The sequence below is a fragment of the Crassostrea angulata genome, chromosome 3, assembly GCF_025612915.1.
Source record: "Crassostrea angulata isolate pt1a10 chromosome 3, ASM2561291v2, whole genome shotgun sequence".
Taxonomy (NCBI): domain Eukaryota; kingdom Metazoa; phylum Mollusca; class Bivalvia; order Ostreida; family Ostreidae; genus Magallana; species Magallana angulata.
The window spans coordinates 11,193,130-11,204,408 of record NC_069113.1 but is presented as its reverse complement, the minus strand read 5'-3'; the positions used below and the strand labels follow the sequence as shown (position 1 = coordinate 11,204,408).

At 39.6% G+C, this 11,279-nt stretch overlaps 1 pseudogene; it reads left to right on the top strand.

Moving 5' to 3' along the window:
- The first annotated feature begins 9,816 nt into the window (after nucleotides 1–9,816).
- LOC128175687 (uncharacterized) lies at nucleotides 9,817–10,985 on the top strand (annotated as a pseudogene).
- The last annotated feature ends 294 nt before the right edge of the window (nucleotides 10,986–11,279 follow it).

Here is an 11,279-nt window from a genome sequence, read left to right as displayed (position 1 = left end):
ACAAAAATGCCTTTAATATTATTGTTTTGTTTAATAAGAATAGATAGAATTATGGCGAGGTTAATATATAGGACATCGTCTGCTAGACGATCTCTCGTTTCTACGTTGAATAAAGCAAAAGAGTTACAAGGTATTGTTACTTACAGGTTACGAAGACATCCACCACAAATGTTTTAAGTTATTCCGATGTTTATTTTCATGTCCTATTTATTTTTAAGGTTTAGTTTGCGCGGTGAAAGGTAGTTTTGTACGACACTGTTCGGCATAGCTCAGTGTGTGCGGTACCGTACATCGTTTTGATTGGTCAAGCGTCACCGTAGTTATTTTATTGGTTAAATGATATCACATGATCAGATCCGAAGGTATATATTTATGAGTGCTTTGCCATTAGATGGCAGATAATTTGTGACGAGTTCACGAGCGCCAAATATTCAAATCAATAACCCAAGCCTCTCTAACAAGTGTTACCGGTACCACCAGCTATAGGTGAGATTTGCGCACCACACAATTATCTCCCAACACACTGGACACCTGAATATATTATTCCGTAGTAAATTTATAGTATCCTGCCACGCCCCCTTTTTGCCCTTGAATGTACGGTTGACGCCTAGACCAAAATTAATACAATACAATTTATGCTTTGACTTGAATATGTTTTGCCATGACTGTACTGTGCTGTTACCATTGATTTAATAAACCATTGTCATTTTACCAAGCCTTGTCCTTTAATCAAAGTATTGCAAGTACTTGGAAGCAGTGTCGATCCTGAAATAAAACTACATATATTTTGTAGCCCCCATTTTTAGATGGCCATCCGTGGGGAGCTTACAATTTTTGCTGTCAGCAGTGGGATGCTTTAAAAAGTTTAAGCATCCTTTGGTTCGTACCCATTCCTCCATTACCGCTCAGCTGTCCAGTGTGTTGGCTTAATTGTGCATGTGTTCATAGATTTACATTGTTTTGTATTATATTCGATAATAGTAAGATGGCAACAGCCCCCTCTTCAGATTCTGAGGTGCAGTTCCATACTGCAGGCAATGATAGTGAGATAGGCCAAGGTGACCAATTCCTTGACCAGTCCCCCCTTCATAAGCAAAATAGACCCGAACACTCCCCATTCCCAGAACCACAGAGATTTTTACCCAGATTTGATGAAATCCCTCCCAAACGTAAAGCAAATGTTTGAGTCATTGACAGCGATACATATCCAAAGCCACTAGCTGAAAGCAAACCATATCTTAGGGACCAAAGCTCAGCTGAACTTAACCATTCTCTCCAGCAAGTGATCACCAGACTAATCCGCCTCGAGTATAGAAACCATCGAGATCTAGATAGGCGCAACCCTAATTATAATAGGAATTGCTACATTTGTGACTCGCCCAACCACTACATGAGAGATTGCCAACTTACATGTAGATACCAGAATCAAGGACATCAGAACCATAGGAGACAGGCTACAGCTGGCAAGAATACTAAGGTAAAGGGAAACGACAAACCGCTGACTCAGTAGGCCAAGAGCCAGAGGAGAGTGTATGGACTGCTTCAGACTTTGAAACAAGGGGAGGCCATATAGGGGAAGTTGGCAGCATTTGGGACAATGGATTTTATACATGTGCAGAAATTATTGAATATCATGTAAATTTTTTGGTGGACAGTCGATCTACAGCATACCCCATTTCAAAGACAGTTTTTAATCAGCTGCAGACAGACAACTGCTAAGAGCCAACTTTTCTACACATTGCTAACGTTAATGGAAACAGAATAACTACTTATGGTTCAATATCCCTGCCAATGCTGCTGGGCAAACATACTTACCATCAGAAATTCCTTATCTGCGACATAAGTCAGGATGGTATCATTGGTCAAGATTACCTACTGAGTCATGTAAAGAAAATTGATTATCAACAAATGGTACTACACACAGGCCAATGTGGCGAGATAAAGTGCTGGATAGGAGGAAAAGAGTACATGGTGTGCAGAGTCCTGGTTCGAGAAACAACTACCCTCCCTTCAAATGCAGGCATTTTAGTACCAATCAGCATACCTAGAGCAGAGCACCTTACTAAATTAGGACTGGTTGAGCCTTGTACAGAGAATACAGGCATCTATACTGTGCCTGGAATACTTGATCTGCAAAGTGACAAATTTTACATCAATGTTCTGAACACCGGCTCTAATTCTATAACACTCCATGCCAATCAACAACTGGGGACATGTACATCTTATGATGATTTGCTTGTCGATGAGTCTATCCGAGCAACATCCCTGATTGGTGATAAATATACCAGTCCTGGTGCTGACACTGTGCCCCCCTACCTTTAGGATCTTCTGGAAAGAAACTCAGAACATTTAAACAATGATCAGATTGCGGAACTGCAAAACTCACTTGTCAAATATAGCAACGTATTTTCAGAATCATAGGACATAGGACCGACAAATTTGACAAAGCACAAGATAAATACTGGTACCGCTCTTCCTATCAGACAGCCATGTAGACGCCTCCCTAGTGGAAAGAGAGATAAAGAAAAAGAGGAGCTGAATAAAATGATAGACAGAAGAATAATTGAACCTCCCAGTAGCCCATGGGCTTCCATTATTGTTTAGTTTTAAAGAAAGATGGCAAGAGAAGGTTCTGCGTAGATTATCGCCAGCTCAACGATGTTACCATAAATGATGCATATCCTCTTCCCAGGGTAGATGAGTGCCTAGACTCCCTCTCAAACTCAAAATGGTTCAGTTCGATGGATTTTAATTCCGGCTTCTGGCAAATTGCGATGGCACCTGAAGATAAAGAGAAAACAGCATTCAACACCAGTTTAGGTCTTTACCGGGTTTCAGTAATGCCTTTTGGTCTAGCCAACTCTCCCTCATCTTTTGAACGTCTTATGGAAAACATTTTGCGGGGTCTGCAGCGGCAAGAGTGTCTTGTATACATGGACGACATAATAGTTCGTGGTCAAACTTTCTCAGAAAGTCTTCAAAGACTTGAGCATATATTTCAGCGTCTTTCATTAGCAAACCTCAAATTAAAAATTCCAAAGTGCACACTTTTTCAAAAAGAAATTAAGTTCTTAGGCCACATAGTATCTGAATCTGGCATCTCTACAGATCCTGACAAAATCAGTGCAATAGCAGACTGGCCAGTACCAAGATCTGTAAAAGAAATGAGGAGTTTCCTAGGGTTATGCTCCTATGGCAGGAGATTTGTCAAGAGAATTTGCAAAAATAGCAAGACCACTTCATGCACTGTGCGAGAAGAATTCCAAGTTTCTCTGGTCAGCAGATTGCCAAACTTCATTTGATCAATTAAAACAAAATTTGACAAAATCTCCCATCCTTTCCTACCCGTTGCCAGATATAAGTTTAATTTTAGATACTGATGCCAGTGACAAAGCGGTCGGTAGTGTTCTTTCACAAGTGCAAGATGGCTCCGAGAGAGTTATAGCATACATGAGTAAGGCAGTGAACAAACACGAACGGCAATACTGTGTAACAAGGAAGGAATTACTAGCAGTTGTAAAGGCCCTGAAAGCATTCCATTCCTATTTATATGGCCAGAAGGTACTGCTAAGCACAGATAATGCTTCAATAAGTTGGATGAAAAATCTCAAAAATCCAACCGATCAAACTGCAGGATGGCTACAGGAGATTGAAACCTATGACCTCACAGAACAGGCAAAAGGCATTCCAATGCAGATGCGCTGTCCCGCAGACCTTGTCGCTCATGTGAACGCCAGGAGCTGAAAAACACAGAAAACGACAGTTATGATGTTGATCAAACAAATTTAGACCTGAAAGTCTGTGCATTAACCCGAAGTGAAGCAAAAACATATACTATTGTACCCGAGAGTGGATTGGTTCTTGATGGGTGGCAGGTGGACGCAATCAGACAAGCACAACTTGATGACAAAGATATTTCACCCATATTTGTTGCCAGAGAATCCAATAATCCCCGTCCTGATAGGAACAAAGTCTCACAAGGATATGGAGTGCTGAAAACTATTTGGAGGCCATGGAATAGGTTGGAGGTGGTGCATGGTCTATTGTACCGCAGGTTCATCAGTGATGATGGTAGTCCTGGTCACCTCCAGTTCATAGTCCCTGCCTGCCTACAGAATTAGGCTCTCAGGCAATACTATAATATTCCCACAGGAGGTCACTTAAGAGCTGAGAAAACTCTGAACAATACTGAAAATGAAATGTATGCAAAAAACAATTTTTTACATGTTCCAATATGGTTTAATTCCAATATAAGGATTAGTAACAACAGTGTTTTCTACGAAATTATGGTATTAAATTGGTGTTAAAAATGTTGATGATTTTTTTATCAAACGAAGGGTTTTTTTTTAACGAAAAACATGTTTCAGCAAAAGTTTAATATCTCAAGAATATGTATAATGCATACAATAGTATTATTACGGCTATTTCCAGTTTTTTGAAATGTATGTCATTGAACAAAAATGTTGTTGAAAGTCGATATATATATATATATATATATATATATATATATATATATATATATATATTTTAGTATCAAGAGCAGTAATTGATTAAGGTATTCCATTTACCTGTGTAATTTTTAAAGCATATTACTTTACTGATGTGAATGTGTGTACATGTATAAATGGGTGGTGAAAGGCAACAAAATTCATTGTAAAACCTGTATAAATCTTAAAATTGTTTATGAAAATACAATTAATAAATGTTAATTTAAAAAAAACTCTGGACAAGATCAAGAATACCCTTTATTGGCCTAAAATGGAAAGAGATATTGAAAAGTATTGCCTCCAATGTGACCTTTGTGCAGCAAAGAAACCGTCTAGGAAATCAAACAGAGCTCCTTTACAGCAATATTTACTAGGAGAGCCAATCGAACGGGTGTCTATGGATGTTCTGGGTCCACTCCCTGTTACTACGAAAGGAAATAGGTACATATTAGTAGTATGCTACCGTTTCACCAAGTGGACAGAAGCTTTTCCAATGCCAGACCAAGAGTCTTAAACAATAGCCAATATATTTTAGTCAATGAATTTATATGTGGATATAGAAATCCACTTCAAATTCACTCAGATCAAGGTCGCTCCTTTGAAGCTAAGTTATTTAGAGACCTGCTAGCAACACTTAGAATAGAGAAATCTCGAACCACTAGCCAACGTCCAGAAGCCAATGGTACGGTAGAGCGCTTCAATAGAACACTTGTAAACATGATCACAATATACAGCCAAAAAAATCAGAGTAAATGGAATGAGGTCTTACCACAAGTAATGATGACATACAGGGCTGCTAGTAACCCCAGCATTGTTTCTCCTAACGAAATGGTATTGGGTAGAAATGTGGTCATGCCATTGGAAGCTATGGGTCCCAGACCCAAAGGTAACAGCGAGGCTCCCGAGACAGACGAGTATGTACTGAAACTGCAGGGGAATTTGGCCAAGGTCCACGAACTGGCTAGGAATTGTCTGAAACAGAATTCAAATTACCAAAAGAAATATTACGATTCAAAAGCTGATGTTAGGAAATTTTATGAGGGACAATCTGTATGGCTGTATGGCTGTATGATGCTTCAAAGAAAGTAGGTGTATGTAGCAAGTTGACCTGCAAATGGAAAGGCCCTTATGTCATTACAAAAAAAATTGATGATGTCACCTGCTTGGTAAAGCGGTCTGAGAAACAGCCAGAGAAAGTTTACCACACAGACAGACTTTTTCCGTACAAGGGCAGGAACCCACCTAAATGGTACCGGAGTAATAATATACAGCAATGAAATCAACAAATGTTAGGAACCAACCAGAACCAGTAGATGTTGTATTAAGATGATGGCAGATGTCATTTTGTTTTCCTTTTTTTATTGTTGTGGGTCAGGTGAAGGGAGGTGACGGATGTGCAGTCTATGGCCCTCATCATTGGTGATGGGAGGGGTCGGATGGTGCATCATCTATGGCCCACACCTCTGATGTTGGGAGGTGACGGAGGTGTGCAATCTATGGCCCACACCTGGGTTGATACTGAGATGTAGCTGGCCAGTGCAATTCAAGAGTATAACCAGTGTGGTGTTGTAGCGTTTAAGCTTTTCTGTTGAGTTGACATCTGCTGTTGAATCTTCCTAGTATATGTAATTAAGTGTAATGAATTTTGAAATAAACTGATTTCATTTTTTTGGAGTGGTTGTTGTGAATTGAATTCCATATGGTCTGTGGTGTCCCTGTCCCATCCCTGGTTGAATTCCCAGTGTTGTCTTGCTCCCAGTACATCCTACAAAATAGTCAATTTTTATAAACATTTTTATATTTATTGAATAGGTTGTATTGGTGTTACTCATAGTTAACTAACTATTTCAAATTAGTTGTTATGAACCATACTACCCAAGCCATACCTTCCAAACTTTTCCTGTTGAATTGCAGAATGACTCTTCAGTGCTGTCTAATGGTGGATGGGAAGAAATATGGAGCCCTGTTTGACAACAAGCGGAAACTCAAAGAGCATCTGTCACCAGCGCCTCCCGTGCCTTGCGAGTTATTTGTCCTTTTTGTTGTGACAAGGAAAACAGCTTTAACAAGGCAGGTAACCTAAAGCCCATGTCGCAAAGCGCCACAAGGATGCCGCTCTAGCAACGAATGTCCCCATGGATGAGCTGCTTTCCGAAAATAACTGTTTCTGGTTATCCTACACACCGGCAGTAACCTGGTGGAACCTACCGACAGGAATGCCAGAGCGTCCTCTCGGCTACGACCGGTCCTGCTTGAGTGGAGAAGAAGATAATGTCAACCCCTGCAGGCCCCAAGGTGAAGAGGGGACGACATGATTGGATTGAGGGGTGGGACAGACTAGTGACTGATTTCCGAGTTCCGGATGTCCTTGCTTCCTCTGCGACAACAGAGTACAGTCCAACTTCACCAGGCTTGTTTACTCTGATGTCTGTAAGTCACTCTCCAAATGATATTTCTGCCATTTTGGAAAACACCAGCTTCTATAGGGTCCATCTGAACAACACCGTGCTGTTCGATGCTAAGGGCATTACCAGTTTGAGCCGAAAAATGGCTGTCCTTAAGCCCTGTGTCCTACCGGAGTCTCCCAAATACCACAGTATGGAAGAGTCCTCATGGCGTCCAAGAGCAGTCCCTTTAGCAACGTGCCTTGGAGTCCAGCCCAGCTTTGTGACATCTGTGGACCAGGCAAAGAAAGATTTCAGGGAACCAGAGGTTGAACTCTTTGCAGAGTCAGACTTGGAGATTTCCCCAGCTTCCAGTTTGGAATCCAGGAGAAAAGTGGTCGAGATAACACCTCCTAGAGATCCTGAACCTGTCAAAAAGAGGCTGAGGCTGGGTGGTGGAGAGAAATCCAGTCCAGTGCAGTCCACCATGCATCAAGAGCCCTCTACAGCTTCCTCTCTGCCATCCTCGATCCTACCCGAACCATCAACGACTGTTTTGCCTGAGTCAGCCTCTCCCTTTCATCAGGATTTGCCAGCCTTGTCTGTTCTTGGTCCTCTGCCAGGTGGATCCCTTGATGGTCCCGAGAAGTCCCAGCCAGCCATGCCATCTGTGTCGGCTGCAGTGCCCGTGCTCCCTCTCTTATCACCGCTTGTCTCCCAGTCAACCAAGTTCACCCCTGACCCACCAGCCACACCTACCGCATCCGTTGTTCAGAGGGCAAAGAGGTTGCTAGGCCATGGTTGTATGCCATTGTTGCCCCCTGCCAGAAGGCAATGGACCAGAGAGGGATTCCAAGGACACAGGCAGTGACTTTGATAGGGCCAGACTTCTAGACGAGTTTGATTTCCGTGCTCTTCCTGGATCCCTTGATCTGTCTCCTCAAAAAGCAAACAACCCACCAGCAAAGAGTAGGTTTTACCTATACCAGTTGGTACGCAGCGTGGCAAGGGGTCTGTTGAATTCTTCCTCTGACCAGGAGGTTATTTCATTCTTGGAGGCAGCTGAGGGTAAACGAAATACGTTCTGGGACTCGCTTATCAATGAGATTGACCGTGTAGATATTCTTCTCAGGCTAGCTGACTGAACAAACGAACAATTTGTAAAGTTAGAATCATTTCAAAAGGAGCTTGGACTTTGGGTGGTTGTGTCTAACAGCAAAATGACACAGGCCTGTCTATTTCATTGTTGACCACTGCTCTCTGAAATCAACATAATTTATCTGGCTTTTGAAGTAAGTCTACGCAATCTATGCAAAAGCGTCATTGTTTACTTGTTTTGATGCAGGGAATTGATAGATACGTCCTACCAAAAGTCCAAAGTCTTGATAAAATGTTCTATATTATTGATTGTATTTAAAATGAAAATTCATTCGGTTTTTTTAATTCAGGAGAATTTAGTAGCTAAGGTGGGGGAAGTGTAATGACCTGAGATTATGAATTTATTATTTTTACATTATTTGATTATTGGTCTTATTAATAAGGGGTTAAGTGGGTAAATTTTATGAATTTTACATCACTTTATACCTAATACAGTTTATTCAGGGTTTAATTCTCTTGAATATTTACCGTATCTGCTAAAATCTATTTTTAGCACGTGTACTTTTCTTTTTACTAGTTTGCATATTATTCTTAACATAGTGAATTTAATAATATATGCAAGGAATCTATGCATGTTGATTGTACCTATGCATCTTTATTTTGTGCTATTCATTGTCTACTACACCTGTAAGAGTACTGGATTCCTGGAGCTGGGTAGATTGTTTACATCCCGCCGCGCTGCCAGCTTTTCCTCGTGTGTATTGAGATAACCATCGTTTCGTATTTTAAACTACTAAGATTATTTCGTTACTAGCGATGTTTTTATAGTTTATAAACCCCATTTAAATTAATGTTTTCATAATTTATACTTAGTTTACTGAGAACTAGACATCGTACGTTATTTCATAAGTATTCCCTCTATTATGGCGAGGTTAATATATGGGACATCGTCTGCTAGACGATCTCTCGTTTCTACGTTGAATAAAGCAAAGGATTTACAAGTTTTTGTTACTAACAGGTTACGAAAACATCCACCACAAATGTTTAAGTTATTCCAATGTTTATTTCATGTCATGTTTCTTTTTAAGGTTTAATTTGCGCAATGTACGGTAGTTTTGTACGACACTGTTCGGCATAGCTCAGTGTGTGCGGTACCGTACACCGTTTTGATTGGTCAAGCGTCACCGTACAGTTATTTTATTGGTTAAATGATATCACATTATCAGATCCGAAGATTATATATATATGAGTGCTTTTCCATTAGATGGCAGATAATTTGTGACGAGTTCACGAGCGCCAAATATTCAAATCAATAACCCAACCCTCCCTATGAAGTGTTACCGGCACCACCAGCTATAGGTGAGATTTGCGCACCACACAATTATCTCCCAACACACTGGACACCTGTATATATTATTCCGTAGTAAATTTATAGTATCCTGCCACGCCCCCTTTTTGCCCTTGAAAGTACAGTTGACGCCTAGACCAAAATTAATACAATTTCAAAGCATAAATACAATTTATGCTTTGACTTGAATATGTTTTGCCATGACTGTACTGTGCTGTTACCAATGATTTAATAAACCATAGTCATTTTACCAAGCCTTGTCCTTTAATCAAAGTATTGCAAGTACTTGGAAGCAGTGTCGATCCTGAAATTAAACTACATATATTTTGTAGCCCCCATTTTTAGATGGCCATCCGTGGGGATCTTACCATACTTTCTAGTTACTGTGATTTATATATTAAAACGGTTTGATGATCGGAGCTATCAGAGAGAGAGAAAGAGATATTGTGACGTCATCACGTTTGTGACGTTTTCATACCGCGTCCTAGATCATTTTCCCATGATACCAAACAAACAGCGGAGCGAAGTCATGTGCGGAAAGAAGATGCAGAGAGCATTCAACAATTTAAATCCCCTTTTCTTTGATCCAACCACAGATGATCAAGTGAAAATGGCAAGTATCGTAAACGATAATTTAAAAGTATGTTTATTTCTTTAGTTTTCAACTGATTCGTCTATTCATAATGGACATGTTTGATATACTTTCAGAGGGAAAACGTTCGTCACAAAAAGGTTGCAAAGACCATCAGGAACCTCAAGAAAATAAATGCAGAGAATGTGGGTGTACAAGTAAGTATTGAAAAAATTCTTATTCGATATTCACTCATATAAATATGATCCTATTTAAATTTAACATAAATGTTGTAACACTGGCTGATTTATTGGACGATGATAGATCTAAAGAGTTGTTGTTTTCTTTACAGGATTTTCTACCTGGCTGGGCAACGAACGCATACTTTGACAGCCTTCATGGGAAAAAAGCGAGTGAAGTGGTAAATATTTGTTGTCATTCTAGATAGAACCATTAAGATTCATTCTTAAAAACTTTACATGTAGTGTTATATAAATTAAATATCTTCATTTTACAAGAAAGGACAAAAGTTGGCTTTGAAGAAATAAAGGTAAATTGTCAACAACAACAAAATCTGAATCATTTTCTCTCCCCTTTTTATTTTGCATTTCTCAATCATAATAATGACCACTTGTCATTTAGGTATGTCGGAGAAATTATGGCAAATTCCCGTGAAAGAGTTATGAGGGAGGCTTTGGCTTCGAAGGTACAATTCTGTGTATATAAAACGCCTACAAAATTCTTTTAAATTTTTCTATGTATTGTAATTTTGCCTATTACATCATGTGGTTAATAGGTTCCTCAAGATTCTGAACCCTTGAAAAAAGAAGAAATAGATAAAAACATGATTGAAAGAAGAAGGGCAATGGAGACAGTCCATCAGCAGCTACTGGTAAAAATTAGAGCACTGCGGACTTCTAAGACAATTATAATGTATATTTCCTTTCACTTGGATTCAGAAACATGATTGAAAGAAGGAGGGCAATGGAGACAGTCCATCAGTAGCTACTGGTAAAAATTAGAGCACTGCGGACTTCTAAGACAATTGTAAATGTATATTTCCTCTCACTTTGATTCAGTTTTATGGGAAAAGTTGAGCGTTAAAAATAATTCATTTTGACAAACATTTGTTGATCGACAGTCATATACAAATTAAAAAGCGTTACAACAAACTTCTGCCAATTATTTTCCAGAGCTCATTCATCTCCGTGACAGAAAAACGAAAGGTGGACGATTGTGAGAAAATAAAAGCAAAGACGGAAAAGACGAAGGTTCTTCATGCTGAACTTAAAGTATTTTATATTATATTGTGTATCAAAATCGGAGAGAGAGAGAGAGTCAAGGAACGTTGAAAAAAATTTAATGTGAGTTATGATTTGTACTGTACATCG